The sequence below is a fragment of the Salvelinus alpinus genome, chromosome 17 (genome assembly GCF_045679555.1).
Source record: "Salvelinus alpinus chromosome 17, SLU_Salpinus.1, whole genome shotgun sequence".
Taxonomy (NCBI): domain Eukaryota; kingdom Metazoa; phylum Chordata; class Actinopteri; order Salmoniformes; family Salmonidae; genus Salvelinus; species Salvelinus alpinus.
This window is the reverse complement of record NC_092102.1, coordinates 54,027,816-54,053,377: the sequence shown is the minus strand read 5'-3', so window position 1 is coordinate 54,053,377 and position 25,562 is coordinate 54,027,816. Positions and strand designations below refer to the sequence as shown.

The following is a 25,562-nucleotide window of genomic DNA, read 5'->3' as shown; positions in this document are numbered from 1 at the left end:
GACATTGTCTGTAAGCTTGAATTAATTTGCAGACAAAAAAATCATACAATGATGGAAAGACCTGTGTGTTGTCCTTGTTAATGCAGACAGAGAAGAGCTCTAACTTCTTAATCAGCCTCAATTTTGTCCCGCACATTTAATATAGTTGCGGAGAGTCCCTGTAATCCTAGATTCAGATCATTCAGGCGAGAAAAAACATCACCCAGATAGGCCAGTCGTGTGAGAAACTCGTCATCATGGTCAGACAAGTGAAAATTATGGTCATTAAAGAAAACTTTAAGCTCGTCTCTCAATTTAAAAAAAGTGTTAATAGCTTTCTCCTTGATAACCAGCGCACTTCTGTATGTTGTAAAAGTGTTACATGGTCGCTGCCCATATCATATCATATCATTGCATAATGCAGAAAATACACAAGAGTTCAGGGGCCTTGCATTTACAAAGTTAACCATTTTCACGGTAGTGTCCAAAACAAAACGTCTTTCAAGCTGTCAGGCATTCCCTTGGCAGCAAGAGCCTCTCGGTGGATGCTGCAGTGTACCCAAGTGGTGTCGGGAGCAACTGCTTGCACGCGCGTTACCACTCCACTATGTCTCCCTGTCATGGCTTTTGCTCCATCAGTACAGACACCAACACATCTTGACCACCAAAGTTCATTTGATGTCACAAAGCTATCCAGTACTTTAAAAATATCCTCTCATGTTGTCCTGGTTTCCAGTGGTTTGCAGAAGCGGATGTCTTCCTTAATTGACCCCCCATAAACGTAACGGACATATTCCAGGAGCTGTGCCAGGCCCGCCACGTCTGTTGACTCATCCAGCTGTAACGCATAGAATTCACTGGCTTGTATGCGAAGCAGTAATTGTTTCGAAACATATCCTGCCATGTCACTGATTCGTCTTGAAACAGTGTTGTTTGATGAGGTTATTGTCTGTATAGTTGTTTGTGTAGAGTGTAGGGAATCTAGTGTATAGTGTAGAGAATCTAGTCTATAGTGTAGAGAATCTAGTGTAGAGAGTATAGTGTAGAGAATCTAGTGTAGAGAGTATAGTGTAGAGAATCTAGTCTATAGTGTAGAGAATCTAGTGTAGAGAATCTAGTGTAGAGAATCTAGTGTAGAGAGTATAGTGTAGAGAATCTAGTGTATAGTGTAGAGAATCTAGTCTATAGTGTAGAGAATCTAGTGTAGAGAGTATAGTGTAGAGAATCTAGTGTAGAGAGTATAGTGTAGAGAATCTAATCTATAGTGTAGAGAATCTAGTGTATAGTGTAGAGAATCTAGTCTATAGTGTAGAGAATCTAGTGTATAGTGTAGAGAATCTAGTCTATAGTGTAGAGAATCTAGTCTATAGTGTAGAGAATCTAGTGTAGAGAGTATAGTGTAGAGAATCTAGTGTAGAGAATCTAGTGTAGAGAATCTAGTGTAGAGAATCTAGTGTAGAGAGTATAGTGTAGAGAATCTAGTGTAGAGAATCTAGTGTAGAGAGTATAGTGTAGAGAATCTAGTGTATAGTGTAGAGAATCTAGTCTATAGTGTAGAGAATCTAGTGTAGAGAGTATAGTGTAGAGAATCTAGTGTAGAGAGTATAGTGTAGAGAATCTAGTGTAGAGAGTATAGTGTAGAGAATCTAGTCTATAGTGTAGAGAATCTAGTGTAGAGAATCTAGTGTAGAGAATCTAGTGTAGAGAATCTAATCTTATGGAAAAATATTTTCCATAACCAATAATGTGCTGTTATCAGCTGTTTGAAGCTGGTGTACAAAATCAAAATGAAAAGATGCAAAAATGAAATTCAAGAACAGGAGGCATAGAAATTGCTCACATAGACCAGATCAACCACTTCTTAGACTGGCTTTCAATGCAACATTTCTGAAGTCGAGAACAACATTTTTAGTATTGCAAACAAAAATAAGAATATTGAAAGCAAAACATAAACCCAAAAGTATTGATAGTAAAAATATTATAAGGAAATGATAAATGCGAGAGCAAATTAATTGTAAATGGTTTTCAGTGAAATATATTTTTTAAAGCAATTGAACAAACTGCCTCTCTCTTTCTTGCAATTGCCCCGATCTTTGTTTGTGGTACAATGTCCTTTGCTTTCGCTACCTTTTTTCTAGTTGTATGTTTTGGCACATTTGTTCCAGCAATATACCTGCAGCTGGTTTACCTGGGAACCTAAGCAGGGTGGAAACTAAGCAGGGTCCCTGGTTGGACCAGATGTAGCTGGCAGTGGTGAAATGTACATGTCCGAAAACCACTTGTATCTGAAAATGTCACATTTGATTTGTTCATGTTTTATTGTTGTAAGCGGTTTGTGTGTGTCCTCCGGTGCATTGTGGTTGGTATTCTAACATTATCGTGTTTCCTCTGTGTTTGTCTGAGGTAGGAGCGTCATGTTGAGGCAAGCCACACAACCTGTAAACCGAGATGGGAGGTAGCACAAAGTGAGAGTTCAAATCAAATCAGAATCTATTTTTATTTGTCACATGCGCCGAATACAACGGGTGTAGACTTAACTGTGAAAATGCTTGCTTACGAGCCCTTCCCAAAGATGCAGAGTTATAAATTATAATAAAAAGAAAAATAGGACCACAAGAGGAATAAAACAAGCCTCACATACAGTGCCTCCTGAAAGTTTTCAGACCCCTTGACTTTTTCCACATTTTGTTACATTACAGCCTTATTCTAAAAATTGCTTAAATAACAAAAATCCTCAGCAATCTACACACAATACCCCCTAATGACAAAGCAAAAAAAAAGTTTTTGAAATTTTGGCAAATGTATTAAAAATGAAAAATTCCTTATTTACATAAGTAGTCAGACACTTTGCTATGAGACTTGAAATTGAGCTCAGGTGCATCCTGTTTCCATTGATCATCCTTGAGATGTTTCTACAACTTGATTGGAGTCCACCTGTGGTAAATTCAATTGATTGGACATGATTTGGAAAGGCACACACCTGTCTATATTAGGTCTCACAGTTGACAGTGCATGTCAGAGCAAAAACCAAGCCATGAGGTCAAAGGAATTGTCCGTAGTGATCTGGCACAGATCTGGGGAAGGGTACCAAAACATTTCTGCAGCATTGAAGGTCCCCAAGAACACAGTGGCCTCCATCATTCTTAAATGGAAGAAGTTTGGAACCACCAAGACTCTTCCTTGAGCTGGCCGCCTGGCCAAACTGGACAGGGAGGTGTCTAAGAACCCAATGGTCGCTCTGAGAGAGCTCTAGAGTTTCTATGTAGAGATGGGAGAACTTTCCAGAAGGACAACCATCTCTGCAGCACTTCACAAATCAGACCTTTATTGTAGAGTGGCCAGACGGAATCCACTCCTCAGTAAAAGGCACATGTCAGCCCGCTTGGAGTTTGCCAAAAGGCACCTAAAGACTCAGACCATGAGAAACAAGATTCTCTGGTCTGATGAAACCAAGATTGAACTATTTTTGGCCTAAGGGCCAAGTGTCACATCTGGAGGAAACCTGGCACCATCCCTACGGTGAAGCATGGTGGTGATAGCATCATGCTGTGGGGATGTTTTTCAGCAGCAGGGACTGGGAGACTAATCAGGATCGAGGGAAAGATGAACAGAGCAAAGAACAGAGAGATCCTTGATGAAAACCTGCTCTAGAGCGCTCATGACCTCAGACTGGGTGAAGGTTCACCTTCCAACAGGACAACGACCCTAAGCACGCAGCCAAGACAATGCAGGAGTGGATTTGGGAGAATGGGAAACTCCCCAAATACAGGTGTGCCAAGATTATAGCGTCATACCCAAGAAGCTAAACATTTCTAAAAAACAGTTTTCACTTTGTCATGTGTATGTGTAGATTGAGGAACATGCTTTATTTAATCAACTTTAGAATAAGGCCCTAATGTAACAAAATGTGGAAATGTCAAGGGACCATCTAATGCACATTCAGATGTCATAAATCATCACTGCAGAGCTCTCCCTGTCCTCTGCTGTGCCTTGACTGTATTACTGCTGATTATATCTGGAAATGTGCATGTACACCCTGGCCCATCTACTGTTGCTAGCCCCATTTCTGACTTGTGCTCTGATATCTGCTTCACTGATTTCTGCTCTCGTAAAAGCCTGGGTTTTCTGCACGTTAACACTAGAAGCTTATTACCTAAAATGGATCAATTGAAAGTGTGGGTACACAGCTCCATTCCAGATGTGTTGGTCATTACTGAGACGTGGTTAAGGAAGAGTGTTTTGAATACTAATGTTAACCTTTCTGGTTATAACCTTTTTCGTTAAGACAGTTCTTCCAAAGGTGGAGTGGCAATCTTTACCATGGATCACCTTCAGTGCTCAGTTGTCTCCACCAAGTCTGTCCCCAAACAATTTGATTTGTTCGTTTTAAGCATTAAACTTTCAAATAGCTCTTTGTTGACTGTTGCTGGGTGTTATCGTCCTCCATCAGCACCGGCTGGTACCCTACCTGCCCTAAGCTCTCTCCTGGCCCCTTACACTAAGTCTGAATTTGTCCTGCTAGGTGACCTGAACTGGGATTAAACAACCTGACCAAGTCCTAAAGCAATGGGACTCCCTAAATCTTTCTCAGATTATTACCAATCCCATAAGGTATGACTCCAAACACCCAGAAAAGGCTACTCTTCATGATGTTATCCTCACAAATAATCCTGATAGGTATCAGTCTGGTGTTTTCTGTAATGACCTTAGTGATCACTGTTTTACAGCCTGTGTTCGTAATGGCTGCTCAGTGAAATGACCTGTCCTGATTTGTCATAGACACTTGCTAAAATCTTCAATGGGCTAGTCTTCCTTCATGACCTGGCTAAAATGGTATAGAATCAGCTTGATACCCTCAGTCGAAGATGCTTAGACCTTCTTATTTTCAATTGTTATTATATATATCATATATATTTTGTATTGTTAACAAACACGCCCCCATAAAGAAAATTAGAATTAAAAACAGGTTCAACCTGTTACTCCACCTAAAGAATTCCGAAGGCATTCCAAAGGCTCGGCACATGCCTCCTCAGGCTGACTGGCTCTCGTTCAGGCAAATGAGAAATAAGTGGACTCAGGGAATCCGGAAGGCCAAAGTTAGTTTCTTTAAGGAGCAGTTCTCTCTCTGTGGGTCAAACCCCAAGAAGTTCTGGAAAACGGTTAAAGACCTAGAGAATAAACCCTCCTCCTCACAGCTGCCCATGTCTCTTAAAGTTGATGATGTGGTTGTTACTGACAAGAAGCACATGGCTGAGCTCTTTAATCACCACTTCATTAAGTCAGGATTCCTATTTGAATCAGACATGCCTCCTTGCCCGTCCAACATTTCCTCATCTTTTGAGGCTTTGTCGGATGTCATACCAGGCTTTGTTGTACGCGTTCATGTCCTTGCCCATTTCTTGAAGCGGTAGCTCTAGCATTCAGTCCAGCACAGTTTTTGGTTTGGATACGTTCTTATTGTCCCTGTGGTGATGACGTCATCTATGCACTAATTGATGAATTTGTGACTGACGCGTTAAACTCCTCAATGCCATCGAATGAATCCCGGAATATATCCAAGTCTCCACTAGCAAAACAGTCTTGTAGCCTCGTGCTTCATTTCCATATAGAGCGCGTCACTGGTACCTCCTGTTTGTTTGTTTGTAAACAGGAAGCAGGAGAATAGAGTCATGGTCAGATGTGCCGAAGGGAGGACGAGGGACGGCCTTGTTTCTGTGAGTAGAATAAAAGTAGTGGAGCAAAAGACGTGTTAGTGAAAGTGATGTAGGTTTTAATTCTCCTTGTGTTAATGCTGCCTCTGGGTGAGAGGTTTCTTGTTTGTTTATGGCCCCATACAGTTTGGCAACTGCCAGAGTGGTGTTGGCTTGAGGAGGGATGAAGACAGCCGTGATGATTATGGATGAGAACTCTCTCTTGGATAAAAGGGTCTTACCATGAGGTATTCTATATCAGGTAGACAACAGCTGGAGATTTCTTTCAATCTGGAAGTAGCGCACCAGTTGTTGTTTACGAAGAGACACACCCCTCCTCCTTTGGACTTGCCCGAGGCCTCCTATGTCCAGTTGTACCTCTGATTCCTACGTACATAGAGTCATTCAAACACGTCTCCGCAAGGCATATACTATTGCAGCTTTTCAAGTTTCTCTGATAGGAGACAGACCCATCAAGTCAACTAGAGTTGTTATAACCTTAACATGTCATGTTCTCTGTTGACCCATCAAGTCAACTAGAGTTGTAATAAACTTAAAGTGGAACTAATAGCGTTTTAACTACTTTGCAGATATGAAACGAACAGACAATCATAATATCAGTCAGAAATATAAAATTCCCAGTTTATGCTGCAAAACCAATTTGATAAGATGTTTTAAAAATACTGTAGATTTTTATTTTACTTAAAATTCCATTAACCTCTAATTCCTCCCAAACCCGGATCCGGGAGCACCCCCCACAGTAAAAAAGCTGACTAGCATAGCCTAGCATAGCGTCACAAGTAAATACTAGCATCTAAATATCATTAAATCACAAGTCCAAGACACCAGATGAAAGATACACATCTTGTGAATCCAGCCATCATTTCTGATTTTTAAAATGTTTTACAGGGAAGACACAATATGTAAATCTATTAGCTAACCACGTTAGCAAAAGACACCACTTTTTTTACTCGACCAGTTTTTTACTCCATCAGTAGCTATCACAAATTCGACCAAATAAAGATATATATAGCCACTAACCAAGAAACAACTTCATAAGATGACAGTCTGGTAACAAATTTATTGTATAGCATATGTTTTTTTAGAAAAATGTGCATATTTCAGGTATAAATCACAGTTCTACATTGCAGCTGCAATCTGAAATAGTGCCAAAGCTGCCAGAATAATTACAGAGACCAACGTCAAATACCTAATTACTCATCTTAAAACATTTCTGAAAAATACACAGCGTACAGCAAATGAAAGCCCAACATCTTGTGAATCCAGCCAATATGTCAGATTTTTTAAGTGTTTTACAGCGAAAACACAATATAGCATTATATTAGCGTACCACAATAGCCAGAAACACAACCGCATTTACCAGCAGCACAGGTTAGCGATCGTAACAATACAGCAAAAGATATATAATTGGACTAACCTTGATATACTTCATCAGATGACAGTCCTGTAACATCATATTACACAATGCATATAGGTTTTGTTCGAAAATGTGCATATTTAGCAGCACAAATCGTGGTTATACAATGTGATCAGTGGCAACAGGTCATGCATTCTGGCCGGCGCCATCTTGGAAAGGCACCTAATCTAATCAATAAATAATCGTAAACTTGACTAAAAAATACAGGTTGGACAGCAAATGAAAGATGCATTAGTTATTAATGCAACCGCTGAGTTAGATTTTTAAAATTAACGTTACTAGACATACAGTGTGCGTTACAGCCAGACTAGTGCCGCAATAATGGCGGACAAATGCGTTTACATTTTTCCACATAAATACGGAATAACATCATAAATAGCTCTTACTTTTGGACGAGCTTCCATCAGAATCTTGGGCAAGTGGTCCTTTGTCCAAAAGAATCGTTGCTTGGTTGTAAAACGTCGTCTTCAACTTCGGAATTAGCAGCTAACAATAGCTATGTGGCCACAACATGCCCAAATCCTCAAAACACAATACTAAGGAAATTCCGAAAATAGCAATATACTCGCATAAACTGATATAACTCGGTTTAAAATAACTTCGTTATGATGTTTCTAACACCTATATCGAATTAAATTACAGACGGATATATCTAAGGTCGATAACTGAGCGTTTCAAAATGCTATCCTGAGGTCTTGCTTTGCGCAATGACGAACGTCGAAAAGAGAGCTCCCTTCGTTCCTTGGCCTTTTATAAGCTCTGAGAACTACGTAGAAACTCCATTCCACTTCTCATTGGTTACTGACATCCAGGGGAAGGCGGGTGCAGTTCATGTCGACCCATAGGATACATACAGAGCTTTAAACTGATCTGAGAACAGAGCCTCGTTTTCAGACCTTCGCAGTTCCTGTCATGAATTTCGCTGCAGAAAGAGTTCTGGTTCACCCACAGACATAATTCAAACGGTTTTAGAAACTAGAGATTGTTTTCTATCCAATAGTAATAATAATATGCATATTGTACGAGCAAGAATTGAGTACGAGGCAGTTTAATTTGGGAACGATAAATGTCCAAGTTGAAACAGCACCCCTGTAGTGTCAAGAGGTTTAATGCAATGTTTCAGATTCAGTGACTCAATATTTTGAAAACAAAACAGACAACTCTACCTAAGGCTGAGAATGTCAATACAATCAATCTGTTTTATTTATTTCACCTTTATTTAACCAGGTAGGCCAGTTGAGAACAAGTTCTCATGTACAACTGGGACCTGGCCAAGATAAAGCAAAGCAGTGCGACAAAAACAACAACACAGAGTTACACATAAACAAACGTACAGTCAATAACACAATAGAAAAATCTATATACAATGTGTGCAAATGGAGTAAGGAGGTAAGGCAATAAATAGGCCAATAGTGGCGGAGAATTTACAATTTAGCAATTAACACTGGAGTGATAGATGTGCAGATGAGGATGTGCAGGTAGACATACTGGTGTGCAGAAGAGCAGAAAAACATAAACAAATATGGGGATGAGGTAGGTAGTTGGTTGGTTGGGCTATTTACAGATGGGCTGTGTACAGATGGGCTATTTACAGATGGGCTGTGTACAGCTGCAGCGATCGGTGAGCTGCTCTGACAGCTGACGCTTTTAAAGTTAGAGAGGGAGATATAAGTCTCCAACTTCAGTGATTTTTGCAGTTCGTTCCAGTCAGCAGAGAACTGGAAGGAAAGGTGGCCAAAGTAGGTGTTGGCTTTGGGGATGACCGGTGTAATATACCTGCTGGAGTGCGTGCTACGAGTGGGTGTTGCTATGGTGACCAGTGGGCTGAGATAAGGAGGAGCTTTACCTAGCAAAGACTTATAGATGACCTGGAGCCAGTGGGTTTGGCGACGAATATGTAGCGAGGACCGGACAACGAGAGCGTACAGGTCACAGTGGTGGGTAGTATATGGGGCATTGGGGACCAACCGGATGGCACTGTGTAACATGGCTATAATTACTGCATTCTGGGAAAACATGTTGATGACAACGGAGAGTGACTTTTGTTGTCTCCCGCTCTTTTTTCTGTTTGTGTGTACGTGTATGTGTGTGTTATGTGTGTGTGTGTGTTATGTGTGTGTGTGTGTTATGTGTGTGTGTGTGTTATGTGTGTGTGTGTGTGTATACATGTTCATGGCGGTAACATTCCTGTCCTGTCAGAAGCGTGTGAGGAATTCCCTGGTTGGAGGTGGGGCAGGCATTAGGTCCGTGTTTAGCACGCACACCCCACCCTACTAACATGGTCATGAATTCAGACACACACTGGGAAGGTTGGAACTCTGATGGTTGTGTAATGTGAGGAGATAAAGATAGAAAGAGAGAGAGAGAGAGAGAGAGAGAGAGAGAGAGAGAGAGAGAGAGAGAGAGAGAGAGAGAGAGAGAGAGAGAGAGAATGGCTTTGGACTTTTTGTCTTTCTTTAATGATACATCTTCATTTTATTAAAACCTCAACCCCCCGACCCTCCTTTAAAGAACAAATATCACCTTACCCTCTACTCCACGATACAAAACAACATCACACATTAAAATAACCAGAATCTCACCACTTCTACAACTGTACATGATATCCAACCCATCTGCCCCTGCTGTACAGAACGCCTCCCCGACACACCGTATCTTCTTAAACATCTCCACACTTCATTTTTCCCACAGAACTCAAATTCCACCCCAAGGTGCACAGAGACCATCCCATTAAACAATAGTAAAGGGTCTGTTATCCCTCCACCTTTGACCCTGTTCCTCCTTGTTAGCCAAATAGACAGCTTTGCCTGAGCAGAACAGAAGATTCAACAACACACATCTGCCTTTTCCTTATTCGAATACCTGTATCCCATTATAAACATTAAGCTCCACCCCCAACCTCTCACACAGACATTTCAACATAGACATTTAATGGCATTAACCAGCAGCATACCACCCTGCATCCCACTGCTTGCTTCTGAAGCAAAGCAGGGTTGGTCTATGGAAGTGGTGTTGGAGGGCCAGTAGGAGGCATTCTTTCCTCTGGTCTAAAATATCACAATGCCCTGTGTGACACCCCTCCCACTCCGTCTGCCGAATTCTTTCTTTTTGCTCTTGTTTACCTTAATAGGATGTCGGTGGGCGGAGCTGGGAGGGTTGTCAGCGACATGGGACACACCTGGGCACGGGTGTGTCCCGGGATAAATACACCTCTTCCCCATTCATTGAGGAGACTCTCTCCATGCAGACACACTGATGGATTTTGGTTGAGGCATTTTTGTGGCCATTTTGTTTGTTTGTTTTGGCACCTTTCAACACCCATCATTATCACATTTATGCACTCAACCACTCACTCACACTACTGACTACTGACTACCGATTACTGACTACTGATTACTGACTACTGATTACTCTACTACTGACTACCGACTACTGACTACCGATTACTGACTACCGATTACTGACTACTGATTACTGACTACTGAATACTGACTACTGATTACTGATTACTGACTACCGATGACTGATTACTGACTACTGACTACTGATTACTGACTACTGACTACTGACTACTGACTACTGATTACTGACTACTGATTACTGACTACCGACTACTGATTACTGACTACTGATTACTGACTACTGATTACTGACTATTGACTACTGATTACTGACTACTGACTACTGATTACTGACTACCGATTACTGACTACTGATTACTGACTACTGACTACTGATTACTGACTACCGATTACTGACTACCGATTACTGACTACCGATTACTGACTACTGATTACTGACTACTGATTCCTGACTACCGACTACTGACTAGTGATTACTGACTACTGACTACTGACTACCGACTACTGACTACCGATTACTGACTACTGACTACTGATTACTGACTACTGATTACTGACTACTGATTACTGACTACCGATTACTGACTACTGATTACTGACTACCGATTACTGACTACCGATTACCGACTACTGACTACTGACTACTGATTACTGACTACTGACTACTGATTACTGACTACTGATTACCGACTACCAACTACCGACTACCGATTACCGACTACTGACTACTGACTACTGACTACTGATTACTGACTACCGACTACTGACTACTGATTACTGATTACCGATTACTGACTACCGACTACTGACTACTGATTACTGATTACTGACTACTGACTACTGATTACTGACTACCGATTACTGACTACCGATTACCGACTACTGATTACTGACTACTGATTACTGACTACTGACTACTGATTACTGACTACTGATTACTGACTACTGATTACCGACTACCAACTACTGACTACCGATTACCGACTACTGACTACTGACTACTGATTACTGACTACCGACTACTGATTACTGATTACCGATTACTGACTACCGACTACTGACTACTGATTACTGATTACTGACTACTGACTACTGATTACTGACTACTGATGACTGACTACTGATTACCGACTACCGACTACTGACTACCGATTACCGACTACTGACTACTGACTACTGACCACTGATTACTGACTACTGATTACTGACTACGGATTACTGACTACCGATTACCGACTACTGATTACCGACTACCGACTACTGACTACTGATTACTGACTACTGACTACTGACTACTGATTACCGACTACCGACTACTGACTACTGATTACTGACTACTGATTACTGACTACTGACTACTGACTACACACACCATTGTTTATTGTATTTACGTTACTTCAGTTCTTAAATATATGTTTGTTATTCCTTATCTCCATGTTGTCTCCCTTTTTGTTACGGACTTCGAGCCGGTTCGTGACACCTGTGTAGGGTGCTGTCTTTCGGCTAGGATGGTAAACGGATGTCCTGACTCTCTGTGGTCACTAAAGATCCCATGGCACTTATCGTAAGAGTAGGGGTGTTAACCCTGGTGTCCTGGCTAAATTCTCAATCTGGACATCATACCATCATGGTCACCTAATCATCCCCAGCTTCCAATTGGCTCATTCATTTTTAAATTATTTTTTATTGACCTTTATTTAACTAGGCAAGTCAGTTAAGAACCAATTCTCATTGAAAATGACGGCCTAGGAACAGTGGGTTAACTGCCTTGTTCAGGGGCAGAACGACAGATTTTTACCTTGTCAGCTCGGGGAATCAATCTTGCAATCTTTTGGTTACTAGTCCTGCTGCCCCTACACTCTAACCACTAGGCTACCTGCCCCCTCTACACTCTAACCACTAGGCTACCTGCCGCCTCTACACTCTAACCACTAGGCTACCTGCCGCTCCTTCATCTCCTCTCCCCTGTAACTATTCCCCAGGTCATTGCTGTAAATGAGAACGTGTTCTCAGTCAACTTACCTGGTAAAATATGGCTAAAAAACGACACAGACACAGAAAGGAAACCCTTGTCTGACTCCTGGGTCGACCCAACAAGCTGTTAGTGGCTCCATGTAGATCCCTCCACCTGACCTTTTTGGTAATGGGAGTATGTAGCTCCTAATGTTCCTCACCTTAACGCAGAGGTTGTAGAGGGTTTTACCTCCCACCCCCTCAAACTCCCCCAGGCTTGGAGTGTTAAAGTCCAGCATGTCCTCCAGACTCCCTTGCCAGACCCCAGTCTCTGCCGTCACCTGCAGTGGCGGAAACATTGGTGTCACCTCACCCATTTGGCCGCTCAAACACCCCCCCTTACCGGCTCAGACAGTGCCTCCTGGAACTCCCCCAGGAATCTCTCCAGCAGCCTAAGAGATGTTAGTCTTGTTTGTTGTGCCAGGACTTCCGGGGTTTTCCACAACACCCGTAACCACCCTCAGCCAGTGATGGCCCAACCAGAAAAAAATCCAGCAGCTTGCGTTGCAGGTCTGCGAGCAGCGGGGAGGTTATGGACAGCCAGTTTATGCCACAGGGAAGATGCCACCAGGTTGTTGATTATCAGCACCCTCCCTCTATATGACACGTGGGACAGGAGCCACCTCCACCTGGCCAGTCTTGACACCACTGCCTGTGACAGCCCCTCCCAGTTCTTCCTAACACACCTCTCCGAGCCCAGGTAAAATCCCCAAAATGTTAAGCCCTCCTCAACCCCACTGGAAACCCCCTAGAAGCAGAGAGGGGAGGGGCTATCCCTCCATGCCCCACATAACAGAGCTTTGCTCTTGGCCCAGTTCACCTTCCCTCGTACACCTTCAGACCATTCTCTCGTGCCAGCATATCCTGCCCATCCTTGACCATCACAGAAACGTCAACTGCAGACGCCGATACTGCTGTGCTTGTCAACACACCCATACCTGTCCAGTACAGAACAAAAAATAATCTCAATGGCTTGTGTATTTAACTGCCCCGATAGAGGGCATCCTTGTCTAATGCCCCGCCTCACCCAGACTGGCCTACTGAGCCTCCCTCCCACCTTGACCATACATGACGTCCCAGCATACAACATCTTCACAAACGGCAAAAACCTTTCCCCAAACACAGACACCACATTAAACAGATACTCATGGTCCACTCTATCAAAAGCCTTCTCTTGGTCTAAAGAGACCAGTCCAAAATTCACATTAGAAACTCTTGACAAGTCCAACATGTCCCTGATTAAGAACAAGTTGTCCGTGATTGAGCATCCCGGTACACAATATATCTGGTCCTTGTGTACTATAGAGTCCAGATGGGGACTTCAGTCTGTTAGCGAGGACCTTGGCAAATATCTTGTAGTCCGCACAGAGCAATGCAATAGGCCTCCAGTTCTTAAGTTCACACAAGTCCCCTTTTGGCAGGAGAGTCAGAGCCGCCTGAAGGCTGCTCATCGGCAACTCTCCTACCTCGACGCATTCACGCAACACTCAAAAGAAGTCAAGTCCAATTATTCCCCAGAATTTTTTATAAAACTCCACTTGGTATCCATCGACCCCCAGTGCGCCGCCGGGGGACATCTGGGTTACGGCCTCTGCCAGTTCATGGGACAAAAGGGGAATGTCCATTTCATCCCTCTGTGCCAGAGAGAGCTTAGGGATCACACAGTACTTCCCCATGTACACTGTCGTCAGTAAACTTGATGATGGTGTTGGAGTCATGTGGGCCATGCCGTCGTGGGTGAACAGAGAGTACAGGATAGGACTTAGCACACACCCTTTGTTGATGGTCAGCGTGGCGGATGTTTTGTAGCCTACACTCCCCGCCTGGTGGCTGGCACATCAGGAAGTTATTGTCCGGTTGGAGTATTATTGAAGATTTATTATAAAAAGACTCTAAGGATTGAACATCGTTTGACATGTTTCTACAAACTGTAATGGAACTCTTTTGACTTTTCGTCTGGATTTTGGACATAAATATGTACGTAATCGAACAAAACTAAAATTTCTTGTCGAAGTGGGAGTCCTGTGAGTGCATTCCGACAAAGATCAGCAAAGGTAAGTGAAGATTTATAATGCTATTTCTGACTTTTGTTGACTCCACAATTTTGCGGGTAACTGTATGGCTTGCTTTTGTGGCTGAACGCTGTACTCAGATTATTGAATATTGTGCTTTTGCCGTAAAGCTTTTTTTGAAATCTGACACAGCGGTTGCATTAACCTCTCTGGGATATTTGGGACAGTAGCGTCCCACCTGGCCAACATTCAGTTAAAATGCAGAGCGCCAAATTCAAATAAATTACTATAAAAATAAAACTTTCATGAAATCACACATTCAATATACCAAATTAAAGCTACACTTGTTGTGAATCCAGCCAACGTGTCAGATTTCAAAAATGCTTTACGGTGTAAGGAAACAATGCTATTATCTGAGGATAGCAACCAAGCAAACAAACACAGACCATCATATTTCAACTCTCCCGGCGCGACACAAAACGCAGAAATAAGGATATAATTCATGCCTTACCTTTGACGAGCTTCTTCTGTTGGCACTCCAAAATGTCCCATAAACATCACAAATGGTCCTTTTGTACGATTAATTCCGTCGATATATATCCAAAATGTCCATTTATTTGGCGCGTTTGATCCAGAAAAACACCGGTTCCAACTCGCTTAACATCACTACAAAAGTTACTTGTAAGCTTTGTCCAAACATTTCAAACTACTTTTTTAATACAACTTTAGGTATTTTTTTACGAAAATAATTGATAAAATTGAAGACGGGATGATCTGTGTTCAATACCAGAGGAAAACAATGCTTTCTGGTCACGAGCCTCTAACAAATAGTACACTTCACTGGAGCCTCATTCTGAACATGGCTACTTCTTCATTTCTCAAAGAAAAAACCTCAACCAATTTCTAAAGACTGTTGACATCCAGTGGAAGCGATAGTAACTACAGGAAGGTCCCTTAGCAATCTGGATTCCCAATGAAAATCCATTGAAAAGAGAGTGACCTCAAAACAAAAAAAATCTGAATGGTTTGTCCTCGGGGTTTTGCCTGCCAAATAAGTTCTGTTATAGTCACATACAGGATTCAACCAGTTTTAGAAACTTCAGAGTGTTTTCTATCCAATACTAATAATAATATGCATATATTAGCATCAGGGACTGAGTAGGAGGCAGTTTACTCTGGGCACGCATTTCATCCAAATGTGAAAATGCTGCCCCTATCCAAAAGAGGTTTTAAGAACAAGTTTCTTAATTCTATGTAAAACAAGTATCTATATTCAAAGTTTTTGATGAGTATTTCGGTTATTTGATGTGGCTCTTTGCAATTTCTCCGGATGTTTTGGAGGCCTTTCTGAACTAGCGTCCCGAACGATCCCAGAGAGGTTAAAAGGTCTTACTCACATCGGCTATGGAGAGCATGATCACACAGTCATCCCGAACAGCTGGTGTTCTCATGCATGCTTCAGTGTTGCTTGCCTCAAAGCGCGCATAGAAGTAATTTAGCTCATCTGGTAGGCTCGTGGTAGGCTCGTGTCACTGGGGAGCTCACGGCTGGGCTTCCTTTTGTAGTCAATAACAGTTTGCATGCTCTGCCGTATCTGACGAGTGTAGGAGCCGGTGTAGTAGGATTCGATCTTAGTCTTTTATTGACACTTTGCCTGTTTGATGGTTTGTCAGAGGGCATAGCAAGATTTCTCATAAGCGTCTGGGTTAGAGTCTCGCTCATTGAAAGCGGCAGCTCTACCATTTAGATCATTGCGGATGTTGATGTTGATCCATTGCTTCTGGTTGGGGTTTGTACGTAATGTCACTGTGGAGACTACATTAACGATGCACTTATTGATGAAGCCAGTGACTGTTGTGGTGTACTCCTCAATGCCATCGGATGAATCCCGGAACATATTCCAGTCTGTGCTAGCAAAACAGTCCTGTAACTTAGCATCTGCTTCATCTGACCACTTCCGTATTGAGCGAGTCACTGGTACTTTCTCCTTTAGTTCTTGTAAGCAACAATTAAGAAGTTAGAGTTCTGGTCAGATTTGCCAAATGGAGGGCGAGGGAGACCTTCTTTCGCGTCTTTCTGTGTGGAGTAATGGTGGTCTAGAGTTTTTTCCCCCTCTGGTTGCACATTTAACATGCTGAAAACTGATTTAAGTTTCCCTGCATTAAAGTCCCTGGCCACTAGGAGCGCCACCTCCGGATGAGAATTTTCTTGCTTGCTTATGGGTTTATACAGATCATTGAGTGTGGTCTTAGTGGCAGCATCGGTTTGTGGTGGTAAATAGACAGCTACAAAAAATATAGATGAAAACTCTCTAAATATTGTTCTACAGGACCTCCACCAGCTGAAAAAGCCGAGTAGTAATATTAACACCACGCCATTTAATTGTACTCATAATATACAGGAGAACGATGGCGAGGATAGCCGTGTTGCAAAAAAAGCCCATCTCAGATGCAATCGTTAGGCGTTAAGTGTAGAAAAGGATGAAACAGCGTCTGTGCCACCAGTAAGTAATAATGCAGCCGGACAATTTTCTCAAGGCTTCTGGAAAGAAATACAGTCTTAACCGGTGAACGATGGCCTTCCTCACTCAAGGCTTCTGGAAAGAAATAACTTCTCAACTTTTCTCAACCTCAGCCGACTGAAACTTTCAACCGGTTCTCTCCATTATGCAGCGATTCGGGTCAAAGGCCGAGCCTTCTCAGGCCTCGCCACCCGTTACAGGGTCTGAGCCACCGAAGCCTCCCACCGTTAGCTCGGACAAATTCAAAACCCTAGTCATTGGTGACTCCATTACCCGCAGTATTAGACTTAAAACGAATCACCCAGCGATCATTCACTGTTTACCAGGGGGCAGGGCTACCGACGTTAAGGCTAATATGAAGAGTGTGCTGGCTAAAGCTAAATCTGGCGAGTGTAGAGAGTATAGGGATATTGTTATCCACATTGGCACCAACGACATTAGGATGAAACAGTCCGAGGTCACCAAGCGCAACATAGCTTCAGCGTGTAAATTAGCTAGAAAGATGTGGCGGCATTGAGTAATTGTCTCTGGCCCCCTCCCAGTTAGGGGGAGTGATGAGCTCTACAGCAGAGTCTCACAACTCAATCGCTGGTTGAAAACTGTTTTCTGCCCCTCCCAAAATATAGAATTTGTAGATAATTGGCCCTCTTTCTGGGACTCACCCACAAACAGGACCAAGCCTGGCCTGTTGAGGAGTGACGGACTCCATCCTAGCTGGAGGGGTGCTCTCATCTTATCTATCAACATAGACAGGGCTCAAACTCCTCTAGCTCCACAATGAGATAGGGTGCAGGCCAGGGTGCAGTCTGTTAGCCAGCCTGCCAGCTTAGTGGATTCTGCCACTAGCACAGTCAGTGTAGTCAGCTCACCTTTCCCCATTGAGACCATGTCTATGTCTCAATCTAGGTCGGTCAAAACTAAACATGGCAGTGTTCACTTTAGCAATCTCACTGGACTAAAGACTTCCCCCATTCCTGTCATTATTGAAAGAGATCGTGATACCTCTCATCTCAAAATAGGGCGACTTAATGTTAGATCCCTCACTTCCAAGGCAGTTATAGTCAATGAACTAATCACTGATCATAACCTTGATGTGATTTGCCTGACTGAAACATGGCTTAAGGCTGATGAATTGACAGTGTTAAATGAGGCCTCACTTCCTGGTTACACTAGTGATCATATTCCCTGCACATCCCGCAAAGTCGGAGGTGTTGCTAACATTTATGACAGCACATTTTTATTTACCCCCTCCCAAAATGACTGCGTTTTCGTATTTTGAGCTTCAAGTCATGAAATGTATGCAGCCTACTCAATCCCTTTTTATAGCTACTGTTTACAGGCTCCTGGGCCGTATACAGCATTCCTCACTCAGTTCCCTGAATTCCTATCGGACCTTGCAGTCATGGCAGGTAATATAATAATTTTTGGTGACTTCAATATTCACATGGAAAAGTCCACAGACCCACTCCAAAAGGCTTTCGGAGCCATCATCAACTCAGTGGGTTTTATCCAACATGTCTCTGGACCTACTCACTGCCACAGTCATACTCTGGACCTAGTTTTGTCCAGTGGAAAAAATGTTGTGGATCTAAATGTTTTTCCTCATAATCCTGGACTATCGGACCACCATTTTATTATGTTTGCAATCGCAACAAATAATCTGCTCAGACCCCAACCAAGGTTAATCAAAAGCCATGCAAAAAATTCTTGGACAGCCCAAAGATTCCTAGATTCCCTCCCAGACTCCCTACAGTTACCCAAGGACGTCAGAGTACAACAATCGGTTGACCCCCTAATTGAGGAACTAAATTTAACCTTGTGTAATACCCTAGATGCAGTTGCACCCCCCAAAACTAAAAATATTTGTCACAAGAAATAAGCTCCCTGGTATAGAGAAAATAGTCAAGCCCTGAAGTAAACTTACGGAAAAATGTAACGGAAATGGCACTCCACCAAACTGGAAGACTCCCGACTAGCTTGGACTGATATCGAAGAGCCCTCACTGCTGATCGATCATCCTACTTTTCAAACCTAATTGAGGAGAATGAGAACAATCCTACATTTATTTTTGATACTTTCACAAAGCTAACAAAAAAGCAGCATTCCCCAAGAGAGGATGGATTTTACTTCAACAGTGATGAATTCATAAACTTCGCCCGAAAAGATCATGATCAAAAATGAAATTACGGACTCCTCTTTGAACCTGAATGTTTCTCCAAAGTTCAGTTGTCCTGCACAGAACTGCCAGGACCTAGGATCAATGGAGACACTCTAGATTTGTAATCCTTATCTATTGACACATTTATGAAAATAGGCCTCTAAACCTTCCAGCTGCCTACTGGACCTGAAGATATCAGTTCGTCTCTGTGGATGGTTTGTCCTCTGACACATCAATTGTAAGTGTCGGTATTCCTCAAGGTTCCGTTTTAGGACCACTATATATTGTACCTCTTGGTGATGTCATTAGGAACACACAATGTTAACTTTCACTGCTATGCGGACGACACACAGCTGTACATTTCGATGACAAAAAGCCCCAAAATTGTCTTCTCTGGAAGCCTGTGTTTCAGACATTAGGAAGTGGATGGTGGCACATGTTTTACTTTTAAAACAGAGGCAGGTTCTAAGTCACAAGAAGCAAAGATATCTTCTGTTGAATCTGACAATGAATCTTATGGTTGTACAGTCATCTCAAATAAAACTGTGAAGGACCTCGGCGTTACTCTGGACCCTGATCTCTCTTTAGACGAAAATATCAAGACTGTTTCAAGGACAGCTTTTTTCCATCTTCGTAACGTTGCAAAAATCTGAAACTTTCTGTCAAAAATGCAGAAAAGCTAATCCATGTTTTTGTCACTTCTATGTTAGACTGCAATGCTCTACTCTCTGGCTACCCGGATAAAGCACTTCTATGTTAGACTACTGCAATGCTCTACTCTCTGGCTACCCGGATAAAGCACTTCTATGTTAGACTACTGCAATGCTCTACTCTCTGGCTACCCGGATAAAGCACTTCTATGTTAGACTACTGCAATGCTCTACTCTCTGGCTACCCGGATAAAGCACTTCTATGTTAGACTACTGCAATGCTCTACTCTCTGGCTACCCGGATAAAGCACTTCTATGTTAGACTACTGCAATGCTCTACTCTCTGGCTACCCGGATAACGCACTTCTATGTTAGACTACTGCAATGCTCTACTCTCTGGCTACCCGGATAAAGCATGTCTATGTTAGACTACTGCAATGCTCTACTCTCTGGCTACCCGGATAAAGCACTTCTATGTTAGACTACTGCAATGCTCTACTCTCTGGCTACCCGGATAAAGCACTAAGTACACTTAGTGTTAAACACGTCTGGTAGAATCTTGACTAGAACCACATAAAAGTATACTTTTACTCCAGTGCTAGCCTCTCTACATTATCTTCCTGTTAAGGCTAAGTTTCGGGCTGATTTCAAGGTTTTAATGCTAACCAACAAAGCATTACATGGTTTTGCTCTTACCTATCTCGCCTATTTGGTCCTGCTGTACATACCTACACGTACGCTATGGTCACAAGACGCAGGCCTCCTTATTGTCCCTAGAATTTCTAACCAAACAGCTGGAGGCAGGGATTTCTCTTATATTGCTACATTTTTATGGAATGGTCTGCCTACCCATGTGAGAAACGCAGACTCTGTCTCAACCTTTACTGAAGACTCATCTCTTCAGTAGGTCCTATGATTCAGTGTAGTCTGGCCCAGGGGTGTGAAGGTGAACGGAAAGGCCCTTGCTGTCTCTGCCTGGCCAGCTCCCCTCTCTCCGCTGGGATTCTCTGCCTCTGACCCTGTTACGGGGGCTAAGTCACTGGCTTACTAGTGCTCTTTTTCAGTGGCAGGGCCTGGGAGACTAGTCAGGATTGAGGGAAAGATAAACGGAGCAAAGTACAGAGATATTCTTGATGAAAACCTTCTCCAGAGTGCTCAGGACCTCAGGCTGGGGCGAAGGTTCACCTTCCAATAGGACAACGACCCTAAGCACACAGCCAAGACAATTTAGGAGTGGCTTCGGGACAAGTCTCTGAGTGTCCTTGAGTGGCCCAGCCAGAGCCTGGACTTGAACCCGATCGTACATCTCTGGAGAGACCTGAAAATAGCTGTGCAGCAACGCTCCCCATCCAACCTGACAGAGCTTGAGAGGATCTGCAGAAAAGAATGGGAGAAACTCCCCGAATACAGCTGTGCCAAGCTTGTAGCGTCATACCCAAGAAGACTCAAGGATGTAATTGCTGCCAAAGGTGTTTCAACAAAGTACTGAGTAAACGGTCTGAATACTTATGTAAATGTCATATTTAATTAAAAATTAAAAATAAATTAGCAAACATTTCTAAAAACCTGTTTTTGCTTTGTCATTATGGGGTATTGTATGTAGATTGATGAAGGAAAAAAAACTATTTAATCCATTTTAGAATAAGCTTCAAAATGTGGAAAAAAATCAAGGTCTGAATACTTTTCCGAATGCACTGTAAATTCAAGTCCAAAGTCTCTAATCTAAATCACTTCAAACCCAAGAGCTGAGCCCAGAAAAGTGCCCTCTCAGTCAGCTGGTGTTGGACCTAACCAACCAAGCTGACACCAGCACTGATTCAAAAGAAAGAATTCAAATAAACAAAATCATGAACCAATCAAATGACTCAAATTTACAACATTGGAAAAACTAAACAAAATCTCAAAGCCGACTAAATGGCTATCTAAACAGAGAATACGAACCAGCAGACATAAAAAAATACTTGGTTACTGCATGTTAATATGGTTGAATTCCTGAGCCGACGACGTGAAAAATCGATCGATATGCACTTGAACAAGGCACTTAATCATATTTGCTCCTGTAAACTGTAAATTGCTCTGGATAAGAGTGTCTGCTAAATCAGTGTTTCTCAAACTCCGTCCTGGGGCACCCTGGGTATATATTTTGGGTTTTGCACTACACAGCTGTTTCAAATAACCAGCTCACCAAGGTTTGATTATTTTAATCAGCTGGGGAGGGGGGGGGGGACCAAGTTTGGGAAGCCATGTGCTAAATGACTAAAAAGTTAGCATTTATTATTAATATTTTTACTATTATTATAATACTTTTTATTATTATTATATATATATATATATTTTTACATGTTTAAATTATTATTATTATTATTCATAATTTTATTATTTGTATTATTATTATTAATATTATGTTTTTTTATTATTATGTTTTTATTATTATTTTGTATTATTATTTTTATTTTATTTATTATTATTAATAATAATACTATTAGTATTTTATTTGATTATTATTATTAATAATATTTGATTATTTGTATTATTATTATTATTAATATTATGTTTTTTTATTATCATTACTTTTAATATTATTATTATTAATAATATATTTTATTTTATTATTATTATTATCACTCCAAATCGTAGTGGGTAGTAGGGCTTATGGTAATGGTAGTAGTTTAATGATAGCGTTGGTAGAAGTAGTAGTAATGATGATGACAGTGGTAGTACTGACATAATGGTGATGGTGAGTTATAGTTTTAGTAGCTAGTAGATAGATATATTACAGATATAAATGCTGCTAGTGCCAACATTCATTTTAGCAGTCATTATAGTAGCATGTTCATTTTCCTTGTTTAGGCTTGTATTGTCCCCATAATTTATTACATTTTTCTATTTATACTATTGACTGTTACCATTTTATTGTTGTTATTACATAGTTATTTTTTTATAATTATTATCACGTATTATTACGATGTATATTTTATAAATTGTTACTTTGGCAATATTGACACAATGATTTTCATGCCAATAAAGCAGCTTGAATTTGAGTTTAAGAGAGGAGAGAGAAAGGGGTGAGAGAAAGAGAGAGAGTTTGCGTAACCTGAGGTTGCTTGGGTTTTTCTCAAAACTGAACTTGCTCCCATTGAAGTTCGAACTCCCCTCCCCCCTACCCTCTCTTCTTTCCATATTCTATCCCCCCCTCTCTCTTCTCCCTCCCACCACCCTACCTCTGTCCCTCCCTCCATCTCTTCTCCTCCCTTCCCACTCTCCCACCTCCCTTTCTGCCCCCTCCATCCATCTCCTCTCCTCCCTTCCCCCTCTCGCACCTCTTTCTAACAGGTAACAGACTGACTGTTTAACTAACACAGGGTCACAGCATAGAGAACATGATCACTACAACTATATACATTTACAACCATTCAGCTGAAAACCTTGTCTGTCACAGTTCCAACTACACACGTTTACATCTGTACAACCATTCCCCTGAAAACCCTGTCTGTCACAGTTCCAACTACACACATGTATATCTGTACAACCATTCCCCTGAAAACCCTGTCTGTCACAGGTCCAACTACACACGTTTACATCTGTACAACCATTCCCCTGAAAACCCTGTCTGTCACAGTTCCCGCTCATGTTCTGTTGAAACTCTGTTCTAAAGATAGATATACGGTATTTTACTCTCCTGTACTTTAGACAGTGATTAGTTACCTCTGGTTGCCACTGTTGTGGGACCTCCTATGTAGCTTCTGTTTGCTACAAATGAAACTCGAAGGATCAAATTTCACTTAATGACAGGTATGGGCAAAACAGACATGATATTACACACACACACACACACACACACACACACACACACACACACACACACACACACACACACACACACACACACACACACACACACACACACACACACACACACACACACACACACACACACACACACACACACACACACACAGACACAGAGACACCGTGAACAGCACAGGAAAACTCTGCGTGCGCTCTTACCTCCGTCTATGCTCTCCCTTGGTCCCTCGCTCCCTCTCTCCTCCTTCGGTGAACCAAAGAGTGATATATTCAACTTCTCACTGTCCTCTCCGTCAGAATTATCCCAAACTCCCAATCCAACGTCCTCTTTTTAAAGCCTCCCACTCTCTTTGGGAAGAATTGTTCTGAAAGTTACAGAGGAGTCCCATAGATACTCCCACCCTCCCGTTAGGCTGCCCGTAGGTCCTAGTGCCTACCTCCTCTCTCCCTGCCCGCCTGGGGAGCTCCACTGTACCTCTCCTCTCCCCCTGCCCGCCTGGGGAGCTCCACTGTACCTCTCCTCTCTCCCTGCCCGCCTGGAGAGCTCCACTGTACCTCAATGGTAGAGCTATTCAATGGACCTGGGGAGCTCCACTGTACCTCAATGGTAGAGATATTCAATGGACCTGGGGAGCTCCACTGTACCTCAATGGTAGAGCTTTTAAATGGACCTGTGGAGCTCCACTGTACCTCAATGGTAGAGCTATTCAATGGACCTGGGGAGCTCCACTGTACCTCAATGGTAGAGCTATTCAATGGACCTGGGGAGCTCCACTGTACCTCAATGGTAGAGCTATTCAATGGACCTGGGGAGCTCCACTGTACCTCAATGGTAGAGCTATTCAATGGACCTGGGGAGCTCCACTGTACCTCAATGGTAGAACTATTCAATGGACCTGGGGAGCTCCACTGTACCTCAATGGTAGAGCTTTTAAATGGACCTGTGGAGCTCCACTGTACCTCAATGGTAGAGCTATTCAATGGACCTGGGGAGCTCCACTGTACCTCAATGGTAGAGCTATTCAATGGACCTGGGGAGCTCCACTGTACCTCAATGGTAGAGCTATTCAATGGACCTGGGGAGCTCCACTGTACCTCAATGGTAGAGCTATTCAATAGACCTGGGGAGCTCCACTGTACCTCAATGGTAGAGCTATTCAATGGACCTGGGGAGCTCCACTGTACCTCAATGGTAGAGCTATTCAATGGACCTGTGGAGCTCCACTGTACCTCAATGGTAGAGCTATTCAATGGACCTGGGGAGCTCCACTGTACCTCAATGGTAGAGATATTCAATGGACCTGGGGAGCTCCACTGTACCTCAATGGTAGAGATATTCAATGGACCTGGGGAGCTCCACTGTACCTCAATGGTAGAGCTATTCAATGGACCTGTGGAGCTCCACTGTACCTCAATGGTAGAACTATTCAATGGACCTGGGGAGCTCCACTGTACCTCAATGGTAGAGCTATTCAATGGACCTGTGGAGCTCCACTGTACCTCAATGGTAGAGATATTCAATAGACCTGGGGAGCTCCACTGTACCTCAATGGTAGAACTATTCAATGGACCTGGGGAGCTCCACTGTACCTCAATGGTAGAGCTATTCAATGGACCTGGGGAGCTCCACTGTACCTCAATGGTAGAGCTATTCAATGGACCTGGGGAGCTCCACTGTACCTCAATGGTAGAACTATTCAATGGACCTGGGGAGCTCCACTGTACCTCAATGGTAGAGCTATTCAATGGACCTGGGAAGCTCCACTGTACCTCAATGGTAGAGATATTCAATGGACCTGGGGAGCTCCACTGTACCTCAATGGTAGAACTATTCAATGGACCTGGGGAGCTCCACTGTACCTCAATGGTAGAGCTATTCAATGGACCTGGGGAGCTCCACTGTACCTCAATGGTAGAGCTATTCAATGGACC

The 25,562-nt window shown here is 42.5% G+C and overlaps 1 protein-coding gene across 1 annotated transcript in view; it reads right to left on the bottom strand.

The window, feature by feature from the left end:
• The window catches only part of LOC139543167 (nerve growth factor-like), a 194,578-nt gene extending 170,600 nt beyond the window's left edge, over positions 1–23,978 (bottom strand). Inside the window, exon 1 of the mRNA XM_071349417.1 lies at positions 23,832–23,978. The gene's annotated coding sequence lies outside the window, so the exon portion shown is untranslated. The remainder of the gene's footprint in view (positions 1–23,831) is intronic.
• Positions 23,979–25,562: the final 1,584 nt, after the last annotated feature.